Here is a 22,568-nt window from a genome sequence, read left to right as displayed (position 1 = left end):
CGCGATATCTGAGCTTGTGGGCGGAGTGGCGGCGGCCAAGAAGCGAAGGCGTCAAACGATCGAGAGCGCAAGCGCATTCAGAGTCAACTATCTGCCGACTCGAGAACTGCCTTTGTGTTAAGCGTGCTGCTACTCCTCTTAGGTTTACTTTTACTTTTTATTTTCTTTTGAATGGCTCTAACGCCGTTTTCTAAATCTTATAACTGTTAGAAGCATACATGGAATTCACCTTGCTAAATGAAACGGGATTATTTTTCCTTAGGACAAAATAATTTTTTTGAGCGCCTGCTGAATTTTTTTTTCTTAAGCAGAACGAAGACTTAAGAACCTTAGTGATAGTGCTTCTGAGGCTTTTTATTAAGATCAACATTTAAGCCTCTGTCTTAGCATTTGTGGCATTTTTCTTTTTCACCGTTATATTTTATTTTTACATTCTTAAGGACTACAAGACAACTGCAACAGCCCAACTTTGTTTTCCCTAATGAGTATTTTTGTAAACGAAAGAGCAAAAGATCTCTGAACAAATGCAGCTTTTTCCATTTTCTGATGAGCAATATTAAAATATTTTTGTTTAATTTATTTTAAAATCTATTGGCTGCCCATTCTACCACAGGGTAACTCTGGGTGGCTTACAATATTAAAAAGATAAAACTATATAAACCCTGTACAGTATATGATATAAATAAAATACTATAAAGATCCAAACACTAAAATACTTGTTTTTTGACAGAAAGCAACTTGGGGAAAAAAACTATAAAAACATGCAAAACCTTTTCGGCCTATGCAGAATATAAAGATTTATACAGTATGTGGTTTATTTTTTCTAGAACAATAGCTTTACAAGTGGTTAAAATCCTATTTCAATTAAGCCAAGAAAATTCTAGCTATTCTCTTATACCAGCGGTTCTCAACCTATGGGTCGCGACCCCATTTGGGGTCGATCGACCATTTCTCGGGGGTCGCCAAACAAGGCGATCCACCATTTTTCCCCCTCAGGGGGCGCCGCGCATGCGTGGCACGTTTGTGTGACGGGGGTCTCCGTCACACAAACGTTGAGAACCACTGTCTTATACAAAGCTAATAAGTGATGGATAGTTCTACCTCTGGTTGGTTTAGCACAGGGGTAGTCAACCTTGGCTCTTTTATGACTCGTGGACTTCAACTCCCAGAATTCCTGAGCCAGCACAGCTGGTACAGGACTTCTGAGAGTTGAAGTCCACGAGTCATAAAAGAGCCAAGGTTGACTACCCCTGGTTTAGCACATCCTCAATCTAGTGCCTTCCAGATAGTGTGGGATTCTTCTGAAATTTACAAATTCCCTCCCCTCCCCCAATAATGAAATTAAAATTAATTGTACATCTCAGAATTCTTACTGGGAAAATGGGGAGGAATTAGAAAAGGTGGACTGTAAATCTAACAAAATAATTATAAATATCAACTTCACTAAGATTGGAATATTTTAAGACAATATGGTTTCAATTTGAGATGGGCACTATAAGGCCTTTTAGATGTTGAAATTCCATTGGCATATCCAACAGTAAAAGATGAAGGGAGCTATAGAAATAAAAGGGAGAAAGCATATTATATTTGGGGTAATTGTACTCCTCTTCCAAATGAATATTAAAAGCTCCCTTTATGTTTCATGTATTCGTATACCATATCAAATCATAGAATTTTTTTTAATTTTATTATTAATTTAACAAGTATTAATGCTGCTTATTCTCAACTGACTTTGGATATCTTACAATTACATTGGCTTAACTCATACAAACTCAGCTGTTACCATATGTCAAACAGTTTATGGCTTTGTGTGATGTGAGATCTCAGCCAATTATAATTTATTCAACAAGCATAGTTAAGGAAATAATTGTTCGGTGCAGTATAAACAACCCTGAGCTTTTTTTTACAGTAATATTTCTGTATCAGTACTGAAATTTTGCAAAAATCACCATTTTCAGAAGTGTACCTTTGTGTGGCTAGAACAAATTGAGTGCTTTAAGCTATTACTGTTAGGAAAAATAGGAGGAGGGAATGCTATTTATGCCATCTTGAGTTCTTTTGTGAAACCGGGTATAAATCATCACTGATTTCACCAACCACTTTTCTTATAACCTTTGAAGGTCAAAAATAATAGTAGTAATAAGTATGGCCTTTCACTGCTCTGAGTTGAATGCAATATGTGAATTAAAACACTGGCCTGGTTTATACATTGAATTATTATATTATGGACCATGTCGTTTATTTAAACATTGTGCAATAAATAAGTTACAATTCCTCATAGAGCAGTGGTTCTCAACCTTTCTAATGCTGCGACCGCATAATACAGTTCCCCATGTTGTGGTGACCCCCAACCACTTATACATCACTGGGTGCCAGGGGCGTGGCCAAAGAAAAGGGGGAAAAATGGTGGACAGCCTTGTTTGGCAACCCCCGTGAAATGGTCGTTCGACCCCAAATGGGGTCCCGACCCACAAGTTGAGAACCACTGTCATAGAGGGTTCACTTAACATACCAATCAAGTTATTTTGATACAGTGTTTTGGTGGCCAAGCTCCTGGATCAACACAGTCTGTCTAGCTTGGTATTTTCTCTATTCTAATTGCCAGTAGTTTTTTCACAGCTCTTCTAAACTGAGATCCTTTAAACTGGAGATAACAATGATTCAATTTGTAGGCATGCATAAAACATAAGGGCCCAGCAGAATCAAGCCTATTGGCTGATTTTATCCAAATTCTGTATAGCCAGCTAGAAGCAGTTTGGAAATTCACAAGTCTGGACTTCGGGGTGATAGTCCCTATGTGTACTATAAGTCCCAGGAGACACTCCAGCAAATTGGAAGACCGGGAGAACAGGAAGAAACACTGAGACTGGCTGTAAAGCACTGTGAAACAGTATGTAAATCTAAATCCTATTGCTATCATGATCATTTGTGATATGTCGACTCTCAGTGACCATATAGATTTTCTACATAGCAATCTGTCCCTAACCGGACCCTTCAGGTTTTCCAGTGGTGCATTTGTGTGTGTATGTGTGTGTTTACAGCGTATATATTTATATTATCTAAAGCTTCCTCCTTCCATTATGTATTCAAGATGGACAGTGATTAATATTTATATGTTACTTATATGTAAGGGTGTTGTTGTTGTTGTTGTTAATTGCGAAGTCGTGTCCGACCCATCGCGACCCCATGGACAACATTCCTCCAGGTCTTCCTGTCCTCTACCATCTTCTGGAGTCCATTTAAGTTCACACCTACTGCTTCAGTGACTCCATCCAGCCATCTCATTCTCTGTCGTCCCCTTCTTCTATTGCCCTCAATCTTTCCCAGCATTAGGCCCTTCTCCAGTGAGTCCTTCCTTCTCATTAGGTGGCCAAAGTATTTGAGTTTCAACTTCAGGATCTGGCCTTCTAAAGAGCAGTCGGGGTTGATCTCTTCTAGGACTGACCGGTTTGAACGCCTTGCAGTCCAAGGGACTCGCAGGAGTCTTCTCCAGCACCATAGTTCAAAGGCCTCAATTCTTTGGCGCTCAGCCTTTCTTATGGTCCAACTTTCACAGCCATACATTGCAACTGGGAAAACCATGGCCTGGACTATACGCACTTTTGTTGGCAGGGTGATGTCTCTGCTTTTTAGTATGCTGTCTAGATTTGCCATAGCTTTCCTCCCCAGGAGCAAGCGTCTTTTAATTTCTTGGCTGCAGTCCCCATCTGAGGTGATCTTGGAGCCCAGAAAAATAAAATCTGTCACTACCTCCATTTCTTCCCCATCTATTTGCCAGGAATTGAGAGGGCCGGATGCCATGATTTTGGTTTTCTTAATGTTGAGTTTCAAGCCAACTTTTGCACTCTCCTTCTTCACCCGCATCAAGAGGCTCTTTAGTTCCTCTTCACTTTCTGCCATTAGAGTGGTATCATCTGCATATCTTAGGTTGTTGATATTTCTCCCGGCAATCTTAATTCCAACTTTTGATTCATCTAGCCCTGCCTTTCTCATGATGTGCTCTGCATATAAGTTAAATAGGCAGGGCGACAGTATACAGCCTTGCCGGACTCCTTTTCCAATTTTGAACCAATCAGTGGTTCCGTGTCCAGTTCTCACTGTTGCTTCTTGACCCGCATATAGGTTTCTCAGGAGACAAATGAGATGGTCTGGTATTCCCATCTCTTTAAGAACTTGCCACAATTTGTTGTGATCCACACAATCAAAGGCTTTAGCATAGTCAATGAAGCAGAGGTAGATGTTTTTCTGGAACTCCCTAGCTTTCTCCATGATCCAGCGTATGTTGGCAATTTGATCTCTAGTTCCTCTGCCTCTTCGAAATCCTGCCTGTACTTCTGGTAGTTCTCGATCCACATACTGCTGGAGTCTAGCTTGTAGGATTTTAAGCATAACTTTACTAGCATGTGAAATGAGTGCAATGGTGCGATAGTTTGAACATTCTTTGGCATTGCCTTTCTTTGGAATTGGAATGTAAACTGACCTTTTCCAATCCTGTGGCCACTGTTGAGTTTTCCAAATTTGCTGGCAAATTGAGTGTAGCACTTTTACTGCATCGTCTTTTAAGATTTTGAATAGCTCAGCTGGAATACTGTCACCTCCACTAGCTTTGTTGTTGCTCAGATTTTCTAAGGCCCATTTCACTTCACATTCTAGGATGTCTGGTTCGAGGTCATGACCATCTCATTGTGGTTATCTGGGATGTTAAGCTCATTCTTGTATAGTTCTTCTGTGTAGTTTTGCCATCTCTTCTTAATCTCTTCTGCCTCTGTTAGGTCTCTGCCATTTTGGTCCTTTATCATGCCCATCTTTGCATGAAACGTTCCCTTCATATCTCCAATTTTCTTGAAGAGATCTCTGGTCCTCCCTATTCTGTTGTTTTCTTCTATTTCTTTGCACTGTTCATTTAAGAAGGCATTCTTATCTCTTCTAGCTACTCTCTGGAATTCTGCATTCAATTGGGTGTATCTTTCTCTTTCTCCTTTGCCTTTCGCTTCCCTTCTTTCCTCAGCTATTTGCAAAGCTTCCTCAGACAGCCATTTTGCTTTCTTGCATTTCTTTTTCTTTGGGATGGTTTTAGTTGCTACCTCTTGTACAATGTTGCGAACTTCCATCCATAGTTCTTCAGGCACTCTGTCTATCAGATCTAATTCCTTAAATCTATTTGTCACCTCTACTGTATATTCATCAGGAATATGATTTAGTTCATACCTGAGTGGCCTAGTGCTTTTCCCTACTTTTTTCAATTTAAGCCTAAATTTTGCAACGAGAAGCTCATGATCTGAGCCACAGTCAGCTCCTGGTCTTGTTTTTACTGACTGTATAGAGCTTCTCCATCTTTGGCTGCAGAGCACATAGTCAATCTGATTTCTATGTTGACCGTCTGGTGATGTCCATGTGTAGAGCCGTCTCTTGGGTTGTTGGAAAAGAGTGTTTGTTATGACCATCGAATTCTCTTGACAAAATTCTATCAGCCTGTGCCCTGCTTCATTTTGTACTCCAAGGCCAAACTTGCCTGTTATTCCGGCTATATTTTGGCTTCCTACCTTAGCATTCCAATCCCCCATGATGATAAGGACATCATTTTTTGGTGTTAATTCTATAAGGTGCTGTAGGGCTTCATAGAACCGGTCAATTTCATCCTCTTCAGCACCAGTGGTTGGGGCATAGATTTGGATTATTGTGATATTGAATGGTTTGCCTTGGATTCGAATTGAGATCATTCTGTCATTTTGAGGATTGTATCCCAGTATTGCTTTTCCTATTCTTTTATTGACTATGAAGGCTACTCCATTTCTTCTGAGGGATTCTTGCCCACAGTAGTATACTTGATGGTCATCTGAGTTAAATTCACCCATTCCTGTCCATTTTAGTTCGCTGATTCCTAAGATGTCGATGTTCAATCTTGTCATCTCTTTTTTGACTACGTCTAGCTTGCCTTGATTCATGGATCTTACATTCCAGGTTCCTATGGAGAAAAAATCTTTACAGCATCGGACTTTCCTTTCACCACCAGATATATCCACAGCTGAGCGTCCTTTCGGCTTTGGCCCAGTCGCTTCATTCTTTCTGGCACTACTAGTACTAGCCCTCTGCTCTTCCCCAGTAGCATATTGGACACCTTCCGACCTGAGGGGCTCATCTTCCAGCGTCATATCTTTTTGCCTTTTAGTACTGTCCATGGGGTTTTCATGGCAAAGATACTGGAGTGGTTTGCCATTTCCTTCTCCAGTGGATCACATTTTGTCAGAACTCTCTGCTATGACCTGTCCGTCTTGGGTGGCCCTGCACGGCATAGCTTATAGCTTCATTGAGTTACACAAGCCCCTTCGCCACGATAAGGCAGTAATCCATAAAGGGGTGTAAGGGTGTAGGTCTATACATATGTTGTATATAGTATGTTTAAATGTGTGTTATGTATGTGTACACTTTGAGAGCAAGCAACTAAATTTCATTTCTAATGTGTGCCCACAGTAAAAAATGACAATAAAGATTATCTATCTATCTATCTATCTATCTATCTATCTATCTATCTATCTATCTATCTATCTATCATTAAAGACGTCTATGTTGTAATTGACGCTGGAGTCTGTATTACGAGTTCATTGAGGAAGAACACAGCCATTGGCAACAAACATTATGTTATGACTCATTATGTAAGTGTGGCTCACTGGTCTTGTTTATAGATCTGATGGTGAACAACGCTGTGGTACAGAAGTACCATTTTATTCAAGCATTATTTTGCATCCAGGCAAGGTGTATGAATTTTGTTAATTTAGATGCCATAAAAAGTTTGTGGCAAACTGAATTGATACCATAGATCCGGGCAGCAGAGGTCTTTTCCAGGCCTCTAGAGCCCGGATCAGGCCTCAGGGGGCTATGGATGTGTCCCCTGGCCTCAGATCAGAGTGGTAGCAGGATCCGCGGCAGAGAGGAGACAGACCTTTTCCAAGTGAGTCCCGCGTGGCAGGAAGGGAGGGGGAAGCATGAGGTATCTTAGTGGTCAGGGAGGCTTTGGGGGCCTGTTCCATCAATAGGCCCTCCATGGCCTTCCTCACCCTGAGATAACTCATGTTTGGTTAACGAGCCATGTGCGTTTTAACGAGGAAGAGAGTGATCTCGCTAAAGGAACGAGATTCATTCTACGAGTTTTCAAGTTACGAGTGGAATGGGCAGGCTCCATTACACTTGTAACTCGAGGACTACCTGTAAAGCTCTGGCTTGGTGAAAGGAAGCTGCCCAGGGAAATCGGGGGCATCGAAGGTTGACCAGGAAACATTTCCACGGCCCTGAAAGCAGACCCTCTTCTCTGCCTTGGTTTTTGGGGCTCCCCCCCCTGCTGCCGCCTGTCCTCATCCCCATATTGGCCACCAGGGACCAGGACTGACTCCTGGAGCGAATCTCTTTGAGGGACCAGGAGCGCTCCCAAAGCAGCAGCGCTGCCTCCGCCTTGGTCACTCTGGCTCCGGAGGAAGCCTCTGTGTCATCAGAGGCGGAGGAGGATGAGGTGGCAGAAGACATGCCGACTCCAAACAAGCGCCCTCTCAAAAGCTGCAGCAATGGCATCCATCAGCTGATGCTGCTCACGTGGTCTGCGCCTCGGAAGCTCCCTAAAGTGGTTTCTTTCCCACCCCGCTCCGTAAAGGGGTTTCGACTGGAGCGGGAGCTTTGCATGAGTTCTGGCACTTTTTTTTTTTTACAAAAATAGCACTAAAGTTAGGAATTCCTATAATCAAATTTCTCTAACAGTCACTCCCAGTCAAGACAACTGGATTCTCAGCCTCTGTTAGATTTATTGAAAGAAAAGGAATTTATGTTACAAAGTCTTGGCAAGTAGATGTAGATACTTTAGCCTTAGTTAAGTATGATAAGGCAAAGCTTCTTTAAGTTCTCTGATCTTCTTTGTAATTGCTCTGAGAGCTGAGAACGGAGAACTCAGCTACCTGAGAATATTGAGAAGAATGCACAGATGTTTCTGCTCTGCAATACAGTATTTTGCATACCCCTTGCAGATTCTGAATGAGGGGATGTTAAATAAAAATTACTTGTACTATTAAAAATACTCATCCAGTTTAATTAAACTGGCCCTTCAGAAATCCTTGCCACTCTATTATAAATCACTCAGAAATGTATCACTAGATCCCCAAGCTCTATGGACAAACTCCACTTGGTCATTTAGCAACTCTTCAAAGTTACAACAGATCCCCCAAAGGTACTTGCGACCCAGTTTTTACACCAAGCTACCCCACCATGGTCATGTGATTGCATTTCAGGTGCCCAGCAACTGGCTCACATTTATGGCCATTTGCAACAACCTGGAGTCATGTGAACAATATTTACCTTTTTGCCACAACCTGGCAGAAATGCTCCATAATGAACAATGAGCTTGTGTTCACTTAGCAATTGCCCCCCCCCAAAAAAGATTGATAGTTTCTTCCTCCAATTTTCAAACCAAATTCACCTTTTTCCAGTCCAGTTTCAGCATATAAACTGAATACATGAAAGAACATGAAGCTCACTCTGTTACTGTCTTGAACTCTGTTTTGCCATGATCCAGCCAGAGGCTTCCTGCCCTGTATGTAGATTTCATAGGAGGGCAATGTCTTACTTGTATGTTCTGTGAATTTCAAATGAAACTTGACCATAAACTGATCAGTCTTTTCTTCTGTATCAATGGTTAGAACATAAATTTTGGATGATCGTGTTAAAGGATTGTCCATAAAAGATTGTGTGGGAATTATCATTACTCATTATACTGCATTGTACGTATGTATTCTTCTTGCACCAAAGGTGCTTTTTCAAGAGGCAACTGGACTTCCTTGTTTTTCTTTGAAGATGTTTCGCTTCTCATCCAAGAAGCTTGTTCAGCTCTGACTGGATTGTGGGGAATGGAAGGATTTATATTCCTTGCAGACAGCTGGTCATTTGCATTCTTTTAGAGTTGTTGAAGCCACTTGGAGATTTATCTGTGTCTATAGGGACACCTGAGTAATGCAAATGGAACTGCTGAAAGGACTGTCTGCAAGGAATAGAAGTCCTTCCATTCCCTACCATCTAGTCAGAGCTGAAGAAGCTTCTTGGATGAGAAGCAAAACATCTTCAAAGAAAAACAAGAAAGTCCAGTTGCCTCTTGAAAAAGCACCTTTGGCACAACCATGACCTGGATGACTGAGAATCGTTTTAGATATTTTTCTTGCAGTATGTTTTCTGATTATGAAATCAGGACAGTTCCTTTGTTTTTCATATCCTGAGTAGTAAACAATATGACCCTCTGAGTGAAAGCATCTAATTTTGGTCTATTTCCGATACTTAAAAAGTAAAAAGTGTAGTTGACTGTAGCTATGTTATAAACACCATTAGCGTTCCAAAAGATCATCAGCTCATCCACAAAAGCATATTGAATGACATCCAAACAGAAGGGCCCATCATTCAATGCTACATCAACCACTTTTTATTGACTTTGTAGTTTCTCAATAAAATACAGGAGTGAATTATCATTGCTTTCTGTGCTGTATGACATGGTCCCTTTACCATTGTCACTAGAATGATAAATCTATCTCCAGCATCTTCCTATATCACTGCTGCCCAATGTAGGTGCCTGATGTACACTCCTGACATGAGCCATGGTGGCACGGTGGTTAGAATGCAGTACTGCGGGCTTCTTCTGCTGACTGCCAGCAGTTTGGCAGTTCGATTCCCACCAGCTTAAGGTTGATTCAGCCTTCCATCCTTCCGAGGCCGGTAAAATGAGGACCCAGATTGTTAGGGGCAATATACTGACTTTGTAAGAGGGCTGTAAAGCACTGTGAAGCGGTATATAAGTCTAAGTGCTATTGCTATTCTTCACTCATCTTTCCAACAAACACCACCTTCACTCAAAGTCGAGGCAGCACTGCAGGACAAGTGGATTCTACCATCCATAAGCAGTTTTTAAAAGTCTAGCGCAGGGGTGTCAAACTCAATTTCATTGAGGGCTGCATCAGCATTGCGGTTGCTCTCGGGGGGCCGGGTGGGTGTGGCCAGGGTGGGTGCAGCCTATTGGGTGGGCGTGGTGCCTGGACAGGAGTGGGACAGATCTGAGGTTCTCTGGCAGAAGGGGGTGAGACTGGGGCAAGCACCAAGGCATGGTACATTTCTTCATTCCTCACAAAGGGTGACACCTCCCCAGCATGCACCCAGGGGGCGGGGCCAAGACAGCAGAGGCTGGTTTCTCGCTGTTTCTAGACGGCCTTGTGGAGCTAAGACTGAATGCGTTTCAGCATAGATGGCCACCACAAAATTGTATATTGGCTCCTGTCCGGCCTGGGCCAGGGCTAAGGCAGCAGGGCCATTCCCTCGCTGTTTCCAGGATGGCTTCACGGGCCACATGAAACCACTTCGCGGGCCACATCCGGCCCCTGGGCCTTGTGTTTGACATGTCTGGTCTAGTGGATTACAATACTCCAAGTGCAAAGTTGTATTCTAAGACAGGAATTCCCAACCCCCAGTCTGTGGACTGGTACCAGTCTGCAGCCTGTTGGGAACTGGGCCGTGCAAGTGGCAGGCAACCACAGGAAACTCCATATGTGCAAGTGGCATGTGCCCATGTGAAACCCTCCCCTCTGCTGTAATTGCTGCTGCTGCCGATCTGCAGAGCTGGAAAGGTTGGGTACTACTGTTCTAAGGTACTCGTTTTTAAAACAAATCATAAAACAAACCCAGAAAACAGTTCATAAATCAGAGTTTGCTATTAGTTGATCAGCACTGGAAAATCAGATATAATAGATTTTAAATAGTAAATGTAGTACTTTAAAACAAGAGCTAGGAATTTATACAGCCTTGCTTAGAACACAAGAATATGTATTATGTGAGCAGTACAATCTCCTGAGTTGAATTCAATTTCCTCTTGGTATAATGCAGAAATGGTATGCCATTGCCTTCTGGAATTCTTTTACTTCCCGCTTTGTCTACATGGGATTTCCTGTTGCTCTTCCCTCCAAGTACTTTATCAAGTTCAGACAAATTTAGGAACAAAGAAAGCCTAGCAAAAAAAAGCTCGACTACAACATAATTTTAAGCTTTCTCTTAAAATGGCATGAATTTAATTTCAATCTACTTTAAAATCTTTTTGTTTTACAGAAATATGCAATTTAAATTGGGGGTGCTTCCCTTCATGTTTTAATTATAGAAGAAGTGCCCAAGATACAATAAAATTCCCTCATCAGATTTTACTCAAAAGCAAAAATGATAGCCAGCTGGCTGGCACTTCTTCTCTCTTTCAATAACTCACACCCAGCTCTCCTTAGCAAAAGTTAAGCAAATCTGGTTCTTGACCATTAGTACCATGTCTAGATACTAATAGTTCAGAAGCAGCAATAAATATCTTTTTAATGAGACAGTGAATTTATGAAGTACCATTTCTAATTCACATGCCAACATAGAGTAATCTGGGTTGCATAGGCAGGCAGCCAGAAGGATAAAACATTCTACTTTTTAAAGAAATACTCAAGGCAAGAACCTACTACCCCTTTTTCAGTCTTATACTGTATTGTTGCTTCTTTCAATTATATCAGTTGTGGTCTCCTGACATTAGTGATGGGTTACTACTACTTTTTTCCCCTCAGGAGAATGTCTTCTCCTCCCAACCCATCTTTTATTTTTATCTGAAGTAACCAAACAAGCAAAGATGGCAACTGCTTGTTTTAAAGACAGTTTGAGTTTAGAGGCTATTTTATTGGCACATATTGCTAGTTTACTTCAGATGAATCCACCCAGATATATTCAGTTAAATAAAAAGATAAAATTACTATTAAAAATCCCTTCCACTAATAGTTGCTGTATGAAATGTTCCTTCTATCAGAAAAATACATGTACAGAATTAGGAATTACCCCACACAAAAAATGCATGATTTATTCCTTGTGTACTTAATAGAAAAGGTGGGATTAAACAAGTGTATGTGTCATAAAAGGGGCATTGTCTTACTTTATCCTGGACCATAGAGATCCCAGTCTTGACTGATCTCACCCAGGACAGACGTACAACTTTGGCTTTTAGGCAGGTACAGTCTCTATTGGTGGATTTTCCATTTCCAAGTTAGCTTGAGCAGTGCTGTATTCAGCACGGAATATGGCTATCCCTATTAGTATTAATTTCCAATTCCTGATTCGAGGGAGATAAAGATTGGAATTTCTAAGGAAGGGGCTCCTTTCTTACCTTCCCCCTCCTCCCCACCCCAGCTAATTGATCTCCTTCAAAGCTTCTAACTCACTTGATCCATTCAGCAGACTAACAGCTGTTAGTCCTCAGCTGATATCAGATCGGCCTCATTCTTACCGGAGCTTGCAGCTGCAGCTCCGGTGGCTGAAGACGAGGGTCGGCAGAAGAGGCCTGTCGCGATGGGCCAGGATCCCTCTCAGGAATCCCACGATTCTGCTTCCTTGGAGCTGTGGCCGCAGCTCTGGTGATTTTTCTCCACTAGCCTCAGGGACCGTCGCATTTTTCTCCACTAGCCTCAGGGACTTGATAGCTTCCTTCTTGCAGCTGAAGGTGCATGCGCGCCAAGGGGGGCCAGCGCCAATCAGGCGGCTGATCGGAGGGGTGGAAAGCGCCGTTTTCCTTTCAAAGCCTTCTGGCATGGACCTCCCTCTTTGTGCCAGCATTCCCTGAAGCCTCTCAGACCGCGGCAGACCTAGACGTCTTCCCTTCACGCGGCCATTTTGGGCCGCGTGGTCCTCCCGGGAATACTGGAGGTAGGGGCTCCTTCCTCTTTTCGGAACATTCTTCCTTGTCATCAGAAAAGGGGCTCCATTGAGGGTCAACTAAGGCAGAATACACTGGGAGAGCGAATCCAGGCCTCACCGCCGCCAGAAAGACCATTTGAGGGCGGCTGCCATTTTGGGAATCAGACAGGCTTGAGGCCTGCTCTCTCAAAGGGCAACGAAACTTCCAAGCCCTCTTAGGCCACACTTTAAGCCATATCAGGCAATTCAAATTACAGGTCCCACTCTCAGTGTACACACTTCTACTCTTGGTCCCTTTCTGGTTTGGTGTCTCTCGGCCTCACCTTGCTCCGATCTGGCCTAACCCAGTGTGATTCTGGGCCTACTAAATTGCCAACAGCTGTATCTGAATTCCAGGCTCCCCTACTGTGTGCCTGTCCTTATCCATACAGTAGCCTATCTGGATTCCAGGCGTTCCCTATACTGCGCCTGTTCTTATCTACAACAGCTCTATCCGGATTCCAGGCGCCCCCTGTAGTGCATCTGTCCTTATCCACGCAACAGCTATAGCTGGATTCCAGGCGTCCCCTGTCGTGCATCTGTTCTTATCCATGCAGCAGCTTATCTGGATTCCAGGCGTCCCCTATAGTGCGCCTGTTGTATACTATTCTCTGGATACCAGGGGTTCCCCATCGTACTCCTGTGTTATCAGAGAATGGAGGATTCTATGCCTTCTGCAAAGGACGCTTTGCTGTATTCATCAGCTCCTATGCACCCTAAATCCTCTAGTCAGGAGGTTGTTGGCAAGAGTGGGGCCAAAGCCAAGGCCAGACCTATCACCAAGACCTCCAAGAGAGCTGAAAAGCAGGCCAGCCGGAGACACCAAGCCCTAGAAAAGGAGTTTTCAAAGGCACAGAAAATAGCCAGCTTGGAGTCCCCCCACCTCCCCCCTGGGGATATGGTTGATAGGGGAACCCTTACCTCCCCATGCACCGTGTGGGATGGGCGGAGCCCTCCCCATTTCCCAACCTGCTGTTACATGGGCTCAACACGGGACACCCGAGGCTACCTTCACACCCACTGCAGCCGGGCTTCGGCCAAGTGAGCCAGTTCTCTTTCCCTCAGAGGACCGCTTGGCCTCATTGATTGCTCAAGCGGTAGATCGTGCCCTTGAGGCAAGAGCACAAGCTCCTAGGCCAGCAGCTGTCGCTCATGTGCCTAGTCGCCAACTGGTTTCTGAAACCTACTATGCTCCTTCTTCCCCATCTGGGTCCACCTGCTTGGAAAACTCATCCCTTCGCGAACTTGACATTGAACAGGGGATTCCGATGTCTGAGGAGGAGCTTCCCCCCGAAGCTCCTTCCTTCTTTGTTCCCTTGCTCCGCAAGGTCACACCCACAGCCCATCTCGGGCCCGATCCTTCCTCAGCAACAACCACCGTTTCCCCTGAATTGGAGATGGACCCAAACTTCACCGAACTGGTGGCAGCTCAAACCGCATTCCTTGCCCTCCCATGTTTCTGAACGTGGTCCGAAAGCAGTGGACATTCCCGGCCTCCCTTCTCCTCCCAGGTAATACCGACAAAAAGCTTTACAATGTGGTTAAGGATTTGGAGGAGGCCCTGGAAGTGCCTGCAGTGGATGAGTCCTACTGCCATTCCAAGCGACACCTATGAGGCTCTCAAAGCTGAGGACTGTAAGTGCAAACTCACCTACCGCAGGACGCATCAAGTAGCTGCATGGGCTATTAAGAGCGGCCACCTCCGCATCTTTCTTCAACAGATCGTCCCTCCGCTGGCTAAGGCAGCTCCAGGCCCGTATCCCAGTGGAGGATATCCGCACCCACTAGGACCTTAGCAAGATGGTGGCGGCCACCAAGTATGCGTCAGATGCCACTCTCCAGGCTGCCAGATTTTCTTCCAGGGCTATGGCTTCCAGTGTCACTGGTCACTGTATGCTTTGGTTGAAGCACCTTATCAGGGAGGCAAGCTGTTCGGGGACGCATTGAATCCTTATCTCACCGAGAATAAGGACAAACTCAAGGTCCTTAATCATCTCAAGAGATTGGACAAACGGTCCAATTCTTATTCACGAAGACAGTCCTTTTGTGCAGGGGCTAGGTACAACTACACTCAATCCATCCATCCCTTCCCAGCCAGGCAGGAGACAGGATAGGCAGCCTGATAGGCAGGCAGCCAGACCTAGACAGCAATCTCAGGGCAAACGGCCCTTTCGTGGGAACGGCCGATCATTCCGCCGCTCCAGGTGACCCCCCCAGGGGTCCCTCCCATAGGGGCAGACTCTCTCTCTTTGCCCACCAATGGGAGGCCATCACCACAGACGCGTGGGTACTAAACACTGTACGTTATGGTCTGTCCCTGGAGTTCATCTCCAACACTCCAAATCAATCTCTCTCCTGCCCCTACCTATAGAATCGAACAAAGGAAAGACTAATGAATGAAGCCGTTCAACATCTACTAAACATATGGGCCATAGAACCAGTGCCAACGGACCAGAGAGGTCGGGGGTTTTATTCCATCCTCTTTGTCATCCCCAAGGCGTCAGGGGGATGGAGAGCCATTTTAGATCTCAAGGGCTTGAATTATCATCTTGCATACTGCAAATTCAAGATGCAAACACTCTGCTCCATCTTGGGAAGTATAAGGAAAGGGGACTTCCTGACGTCTATCGACCTCACGGAAGCGTACCTCCATATCCCCATCTCTCTCGCCCACCCCTGTTTTCTAAGGTTCACACACAAGGGGCGCCATTTTCAGTACAGGGCACTCCCATTTGGCCTATCATCGGCTCTCAGTGTATTCACCAAGATCCTGGTGATTCTAGCAGCTCACCTAAGGATGGTGCCAGTAAGAGTCCAATGTTACCTGGACATATTAATCCAGTCATTGTCCACCCAGTCCATCCTGGCGGACCTCGAACTGGTGGTGAAGCTACTCCAGGATCACAGGTTCTCGGTAAACTTCCCCAAGAGCCATATGGTTCCCACAACAAGGCTGTTACACCTAGGGGCCATCATAGACACGGTGGTGTGCCGGGTCTACTTATCACAGGAACACCGGGACAGCATAAGGGAGTTAGTCCTCCAATTACAGAAGGCGAGCTGTAATGTTGGCCAATCTCTCCCAGTTGTTAGGGAAGATGATCTCGGCCCTAGCAATCGTCCCTTGGTCCAGGCTCCACTCCAGGGAACTTCAGTGGTTCCTGCTCCCCTTCCAAAGACAGAACCTCAGCGCCTCCCAGCAAAAGGTGAGACTCCCACTACAAGTGTCGCGCTCTCTCACGTGGTGGCTCTCACCCGCCATGCTCAAGGGGTCCTCCTTCAAGGAGCCGGATCGGCTCGTGCTGATGACCGACACCAGCCTGTTCGGCTGGGGATTGCATCTTCGCTCACAATGGGCACAGGGCCGTTGGTCTCGCTCAGACCTTCGGCACAATATCAATTGGCTGGAGCTCCGGGCCATACATCTGGCCCTTTGCCGCTTTCACAGCCTGGTGACGAGGCGTCACGTATTGGTCCTCACGGACAACGTGGCTGCCAAGGCTCATATAAACCGGCAGGGAGGCACCAGATGTCGGACCCTATTGACCGAAGCCCTTCTGCTGGGCTCCTGGGCAGAATCCAATCTGGCCTCCATCAAGGCCGATCACATTTCGGGGGAGGGAACACTCAGGCCATCCTCCTGAGCAGGGCAATGGTAGATCACTCGGAATGGCGACTCCTCCCGAGGATTTTCAGAGAAATCTGTCACCGGTTCAGCCTGCCGTTGCTGGACCTCTTTGCGTCTCCAGGCAATGCCCAGCTACCTCAATTCTTTTCCCGGTTACCATCTCCAGGGACGGAACGAATGGATGCTCTCCGGACCCAATGGCCGGAGGGCTTGCTTTACGCCTTCCCTCCTCTCCCTCTCCTCCCGGCGGTTATCTGCAAGCTTTTTCGGGAGCGGGCCGAGATCCTTCTAGTGGCTGTGTACTGGCCACGGAGGCCTTGGTTCGCCATCTGGTGAGTCTCTCCCTTGCGGATCCATGGAGGATTCCTCCGGACAGGGTTTTGCTCAGCCAGGGGACCATTCTCCATCTGGACCCCCAATGGTTCCAGTTAGCTGTCTGGCACTTGAGCGCTCAATCTTGTCATGGGAGCTTTGCTCTCCAGGGGTCATTACAGTAATCCAGGCTTCCTGTCGCCCTTCTACAAACCACATTTACGAGGCCACGTGGAAGAACTTTCTTTTGTGGTGCTTAGTTCGACACTTGTCAATCTCAGACCGTACGATTCCCCATATTCTGGACTATCTATTAGAGGGCTTGGAGAGGTGCTTGGCCCCAAACCATTGCGCAGACAGATCGCTGCACTTTCCACAGTATTCACCTGTGACTCTGTGGTTTCCCTGGGACATCATCCCCTATTCGGCTCATTCCTCAAGGGGGCTGCCAACACCAGGCCTTCTGTAGTACACAGGTACCCTTCTTGGGAGCTTCCACGGGTTCTTTGGGCCCTGACCAAGCCGCCCTTTAAGCCTCTGAAAATGTGTGACGTTTGCTATCTGTCCCACAAGGTGGCATTCTTGGTGGCAATCACGTCGGCGCGAAGCATTTCCGAATTGGCAGAGCTGTCTATCCGGGATGACCTGTGCATTTTCCACCAGGATCGAGTGGTCCTCCGCCTCGATACTACCTTTCTTCCAAAGGTCAACTCCCTTTTCCACAGGGCCCAGGAAATCGTGCTCCCGGATTTCTGTCCTAACCCATCGCATGATCAGGAACGGCAATGGCATCTATTGGATGTCCGCAAGGTGCTGCGGTACTATATCTCACGGGCAGCGGCGTTCCACAACTCAGAGGCCCTCTTTGTCTCCTTCCGCCCTTCCTCCAGGGGTCGGAAGGTCTCCTCCTCCACGACTGGCAGGTGGATTAGGGCTTGCATTGCAGGGGCGTTATCAAGCTGCTTCATTGCCAGTTCCATGACGGATTACGGCCCACTCTACTTGGAGTGCCACTACTTCCATGGCCTGGGCCACTCAGGCGTCCATTGAGGACATCTGCAGGCGGCCACATAGTCTTCACCATCTCCCTTTATACGGCACTATAAAATTGATAGGTTCGCCTCGGCGGATGCCTCCTTTGGTAGGAGGGTTTTCCAACAGGTCGTACCTCAAAGTGCCACGCCGGACCGGCCTGCTCCCCACCCTCAGGGACAGTAGTCTTTAGTATGTCCCATTGGTGGATTCTCCGTCTCCAGTGCTGGAGAAGGGGCGTTGTCTTACCTGAAAGCCTTTTCTCAGCATGGAGATGGATAATCCACTCCCGCCCTCACAGGTTACTTAGGCCTAGGGCTAGATTTTTGAGCCAACATGCCTTGCGGTCAGTCAATGGCTACGCTTGCGTCAAGACTGGGATCTCTATGGTCCAGGACAGGCATGGCAACTTTGCCTGACTGATCTGATTGGGAAGGAACACAGTCTAAACCCATTGGTGGATTATCCATCTCCAGTGCTGGAGAATAATTATGATATAGAATCATTTGGGATTTTTTATGTATTTATGTTATATTACCCAGCCTAGTGCTTCTATATCCAGGCAAATTCTGCTTTAATTCCCATGTGAATTCCAACCGAGATATTTGCTTGTAGTTCTTGCTCTGAAGTGGTAGTAATGAGAGCTGCTGCTGAAGCTGCTAACAGATGAATGTACCTCAACTCTAATAAGCAGGCCAGACAAGACCAGGAAGAGCACTATAAAATAGTGTAGGAATGGTTGCTTCTAATAAAAAGAGTTCATATACTTTTTTTTTTTTTTTTTACAATTTACAAATGCGGACTGCTTTGCCATCCCTCCCTCCCCCAATCTTTTATCAGGATATCTACTCATTTTCAATTACTTAAAAGACTACAATTGACTTCTACTTCAGTTGGCCAGGGATGGATACCTAAACCATATACTGTATTCCAGCAGCCCCCAATCAACCTGCCTGATAATGAAGAATGCTAGGAATAGTAGCCTAGCAACATCTGGACAGTTTCCCCATAGTGGCTGGTGTAATTGGTTTTTTTCTAAATCAGCATTAATGTATTATATCATCTGCAGCAAAATACAAGGAATATATTATACGGATATATCCTCTCATACAAGAATCTCTAATCTTCCTGTCACCTGCTAATTTGCTTTGCAGAGTCACCTAGAACTCTTGAGCAAATTTTAAGGAAATGAAAAATCTGCATAAATCATTAATGGGAGGGAATCTATAAAAGAACATTCTGCTTTATCCTCCTCAAATATGATGCTTCATCATCTAATGCAATTGCTAAGGCTATACTATAAAGGATACACATTGGGTTCACAGAACTCTCATTAGCAAGTCTTTGACCCAGTCAACAGTCCAACTGTAGTGCATGGAATACATAGGATTTGTCAATGCTCATTGACAAGGATTTGCAATCTAAATCGGTTAAGGCTCTCTGAAAATGTGTTCTCATTTTTTAAAGTGCAGACAGCCAACTTGACACAAAACTATTGGAAAAATTTATATTTTGGAAGAACTCACTACAGAAGGTGACAGAATTCCAAAATCAAGTTACATGAAAATATACATTGCAATTTCTCTTTATACATTAAGTGAGGAAAATCTGTATGGGACCAGAATGCAAAAAAAAAAAAAAAAAAAAAAAAAGAGGAAAAAGAAGATGTGAGATAGGGGAAGAGTATATGATAGCAAAACCAGAACTCACTTGAAGCCTATAGCTCTGCATGCTTTTATCTATCCAACTTCAAATCAGGCAAGAAATAAAAAAGTGGTTCAACCTATATTGAGCTAACTTACACAGCTGACCACTTTCAAAGCGAATGCTCTCAGCCCTTTTGGGAACAACTAGTAGGCTCAAGCATAATTCATGGCTGTAAAATCTTATTGCTGCATCCAAGCCAAAAGATGAGCACAGCTAGGTAAAAACGTAAGGAGAATAAATGCATCACCTGATGACAATGCTTATCATCAGAATCAAATGAGAGATCTCAATGTTTTATTAATGTATTCCCAAAAAATGTTGAGGGGAAGGAAGTTACAAAGGTATTAAATTTTTATTAAAGTGAGATTTTTAATGAAGCTTTAATGGCTGAAAAGGAAAGTTAAAATGGAGGTTTTTTTTAATCCTAATTTCTTTTAGTCCAACATGCTTCATGAGAAAATTTGAGAAAAGGGTCATAAGAAAAGAACCCCATGAATTGGAGTGGAGGAAAAAAGAATCTGCTAAAAATCTTTAGAATTTACACGATTCTTATTCTAACTACAAGACAGCATTATTTGGTACAAGGTGTATTTGTGGATGTACATGAACAGTATATATATTATCCGGATCATGTTGTGCTATGTACACATCTTTACAATTCTTCCTGAAGGTTAAAGCAGTCCCATTAGTTTTCAAAATGCACAAATCTTTGTTGGCACTTGTTAGACTCCTTGTCAGCATTAATAACTGCCTTGTTTTATTGCAGCCGAGTTCTTGCCAGTGTCTGCCAACTTGGTATAAACAGAAGTCCAGCAATAGGTGGGTAGAGTGCAGGAAAAACAGTGCCATATTCCTCAATTGGAAACCTACAGACAAAAGAAGAGAGAATCGTCAGCCATGGTACCTAGATTTCATATGAATCTTCATATATCTTTAGTACTTCCAACATATATTAATATGAGAATCCCCAGAAAGTTTTTATTAGACAGTTAACTTCCATGATCAGCAACTGAACTACTATTCAGAGTTCTAATTCATTTACCCCTAGGCTTCTCTAACTCACTAAGCACCCTTTGCAGTTAAATATTTAGGGCATGTGAATTTTTAACTACTAATTTGTAAAACTATAGTGTTGCACTGCCATAAAAGTCCATTTGCTAACTCCATTTAAAACATCTAATTAAAAGCACTTTTACTGACTTGACTATTCATGCAATAAGCTGAAATATTGCATTAGTGAAATGTATCAATGCTCAAATTACGCAGGAAAAGGTGTTAAATATAAGACTATCTTCATTGGCGAAGTGAAAGGCCATATATTTAAACCAGTGATGTGAATGTATGACACGGATGTCAAAGATGACATGCCACAATATCCTGGGTGACACACCAACGTTCACCAACACCCAATTATTCTTGAAAGCACATCTTGTACTTGTGCAATTTTGGGGAGCTGTGGAGGCCATGTGAGAGTGGGATGAGCTCTCTGGACCTCCGGCAGTCCTATGAGAACAGGGTGTGCTTTCAAATAGGGTATGCTTTCGTATGGTTTTGGGAGGCTGCAGAGGCTATGGAAGAATATTCTCTGAAGACACTTCAAGAACAAAAGCCTTGTGTGACCTGCAGCAGCCTCAGATAAGCCATGGGGGCTGTCAATAGAAAGAGAACACTACCTCAAGATAAGTGATGTGTGCAGATCCTAGGAAGCACTGGGTTGTGGGGCAATCATGCCATTGCCCCAAGACCTGCACACCACCTTGGGGAATGGTACAAGGCAGCCTTTCTGAGTGGTAGTGATGGTGCCAGGGCTGAAGCTGAGGTCGGGCTTCTACTTCAGGCCCAGCCTCAGCACTGCCATTGAGTGCGGCTGTTTAGGGTGGTATACATCAGATGGAGATAAGAGAATTGTTTCTCTTTTGTTTGGGAGGTGTCTGTGTGTATGCGTCTCTGTGTGTGACATGACAGCAGAGTCAAGTTAGGCATTTTCTGAATTTTTGGTATAACGAGCCCAAAATTTTACCATCACTGGTTTAAACTGTTTTCTCACATACAAGATATTAAAAGTCCCATAATCTGTACAACACGGTGAATCTTAAACCAATTCAATTATTGAGGTAATCTTGAAGAACTACGTTAAATAAGGTAAAGCAGGAAACTTTACCCATCAGATTGAGAGACTCATATGCCCCCCCCCAAATCCAAGCGAAGAAACAACTTGTTCTCAGTATTTTGAGGTAGTCCAAACAAGAAGCACAAACCATGACTACTACCGTGTTTCCCCGAAAGTAAACCCGCCCCCGAAAGAAAGCCCCAGCTGATTTTGGGGGGTGGGTGGGCCTAATAGAAACCCTCCCTGAAAGTAAGCCCTACTTAAGGGCCTGCACGGACGGCCTCTGTGACGAGGCGAAGCCGATGGGGGAGAGGGGATCCGGTATACCGGTTCCTTACCTCCACCCGGCTTGTTCCATGGCCTCATGGCAGTGGCATTGGGCACAACACGCGAGGCAGCAAACGGCTGGTTTTGGTGTGACGCGGCTGTTTGCTGTGCATTGCGCCCAAAGCCGCTGCAATGCGGCTCGGCCGAAAACAGCCATGGAACAAGTGGGGCAGGTTCCCCCCTCATCTGCCCATTCAGCTACAGCTTTGGTGGCACTGTAGGCAGAGCTGCGAAGTTCTCTTTTCTGTTCTCTTTTCTGATTTCTCTGTCTTTCTTTCCTTACCTGACTCCCAGCCCCATGCTGTTTCTCCTTCACGATCTGCTGCCACTGCGTGCAAGGAAACAAAAGGTCGATCAATCAATTCCAACTTCGCAAGATCTTTCGCGAGAAGCTGGAATAGATTGATTGACCTTCCCCCCCCCCAAAAAAATTCGTTTCCTTGCATGCAGCGGCGGATCGTGAAAGAGAAATGGCATGGGGCTGGCAGTCAGGCAAAGGAAAGAAAGGGAATTCCTGGAGGGAGCAAGGATTTCTTTCCTTACCTGCCCCACTTGTTCCGAGGCCGCTTTCTGCTGAGTCACGTTGCTCTTGCCAATGGCCCAACCGCCCACTTCAGCACCCTCCCTCCCCGACCCTCTGGCGCTCCACCTGCTGTTTTGGCTGGCCGGCTGGCCCCCACCTCAACACCCTGTCCA

The 22,568-nt window shown here is 44.9% G+C and overlaps 1 protein-coding gene across 1 annotated transcript in view; it reads right to left on the bottom strand.

Annotated features, from left to right (window-relative positions):
* Positions 1-19,221: 19,221 nt before the first annotated feature.
* UBE2G1 (ubiquitin conjugating enzyme E2 G1) overlaps positions 19,222-22,568 on the bottom strand; it is a 77,375-nt gene continuing 74,028 nt past the window's right edge. Inside the window, exon 6 of the mRNA XM_039333960.1 lies at positions 19,222-20,301. The gene's annotated coding sequence lies outside the window, so the exon portion shown is untranslated. The remainder of the gene's footprint in view (positions 20,302-22,568) is intronic.

This window comes from Crotalus tigris, unplaced genomic scaffold (genome assembly GCF_016545835.1).
Source record: "Crotalus tigris isolate CLP2741 ecotype Arizona unplaced genomic scaffold, ASM1654583v1 scf7180000024514.4999324561:1519799, whole genome shotgun sequence".
In the NCBI taxonomy this organism is placed as follows: Eukaryota; Metazoa; Chordata; class Lepidosauria; order Squamata; family Viperidae; genus Crotalus; species Crotalus tigris.
This window is presented reverse-complemented; position numbering and strand designations above follow the sequence as displayed.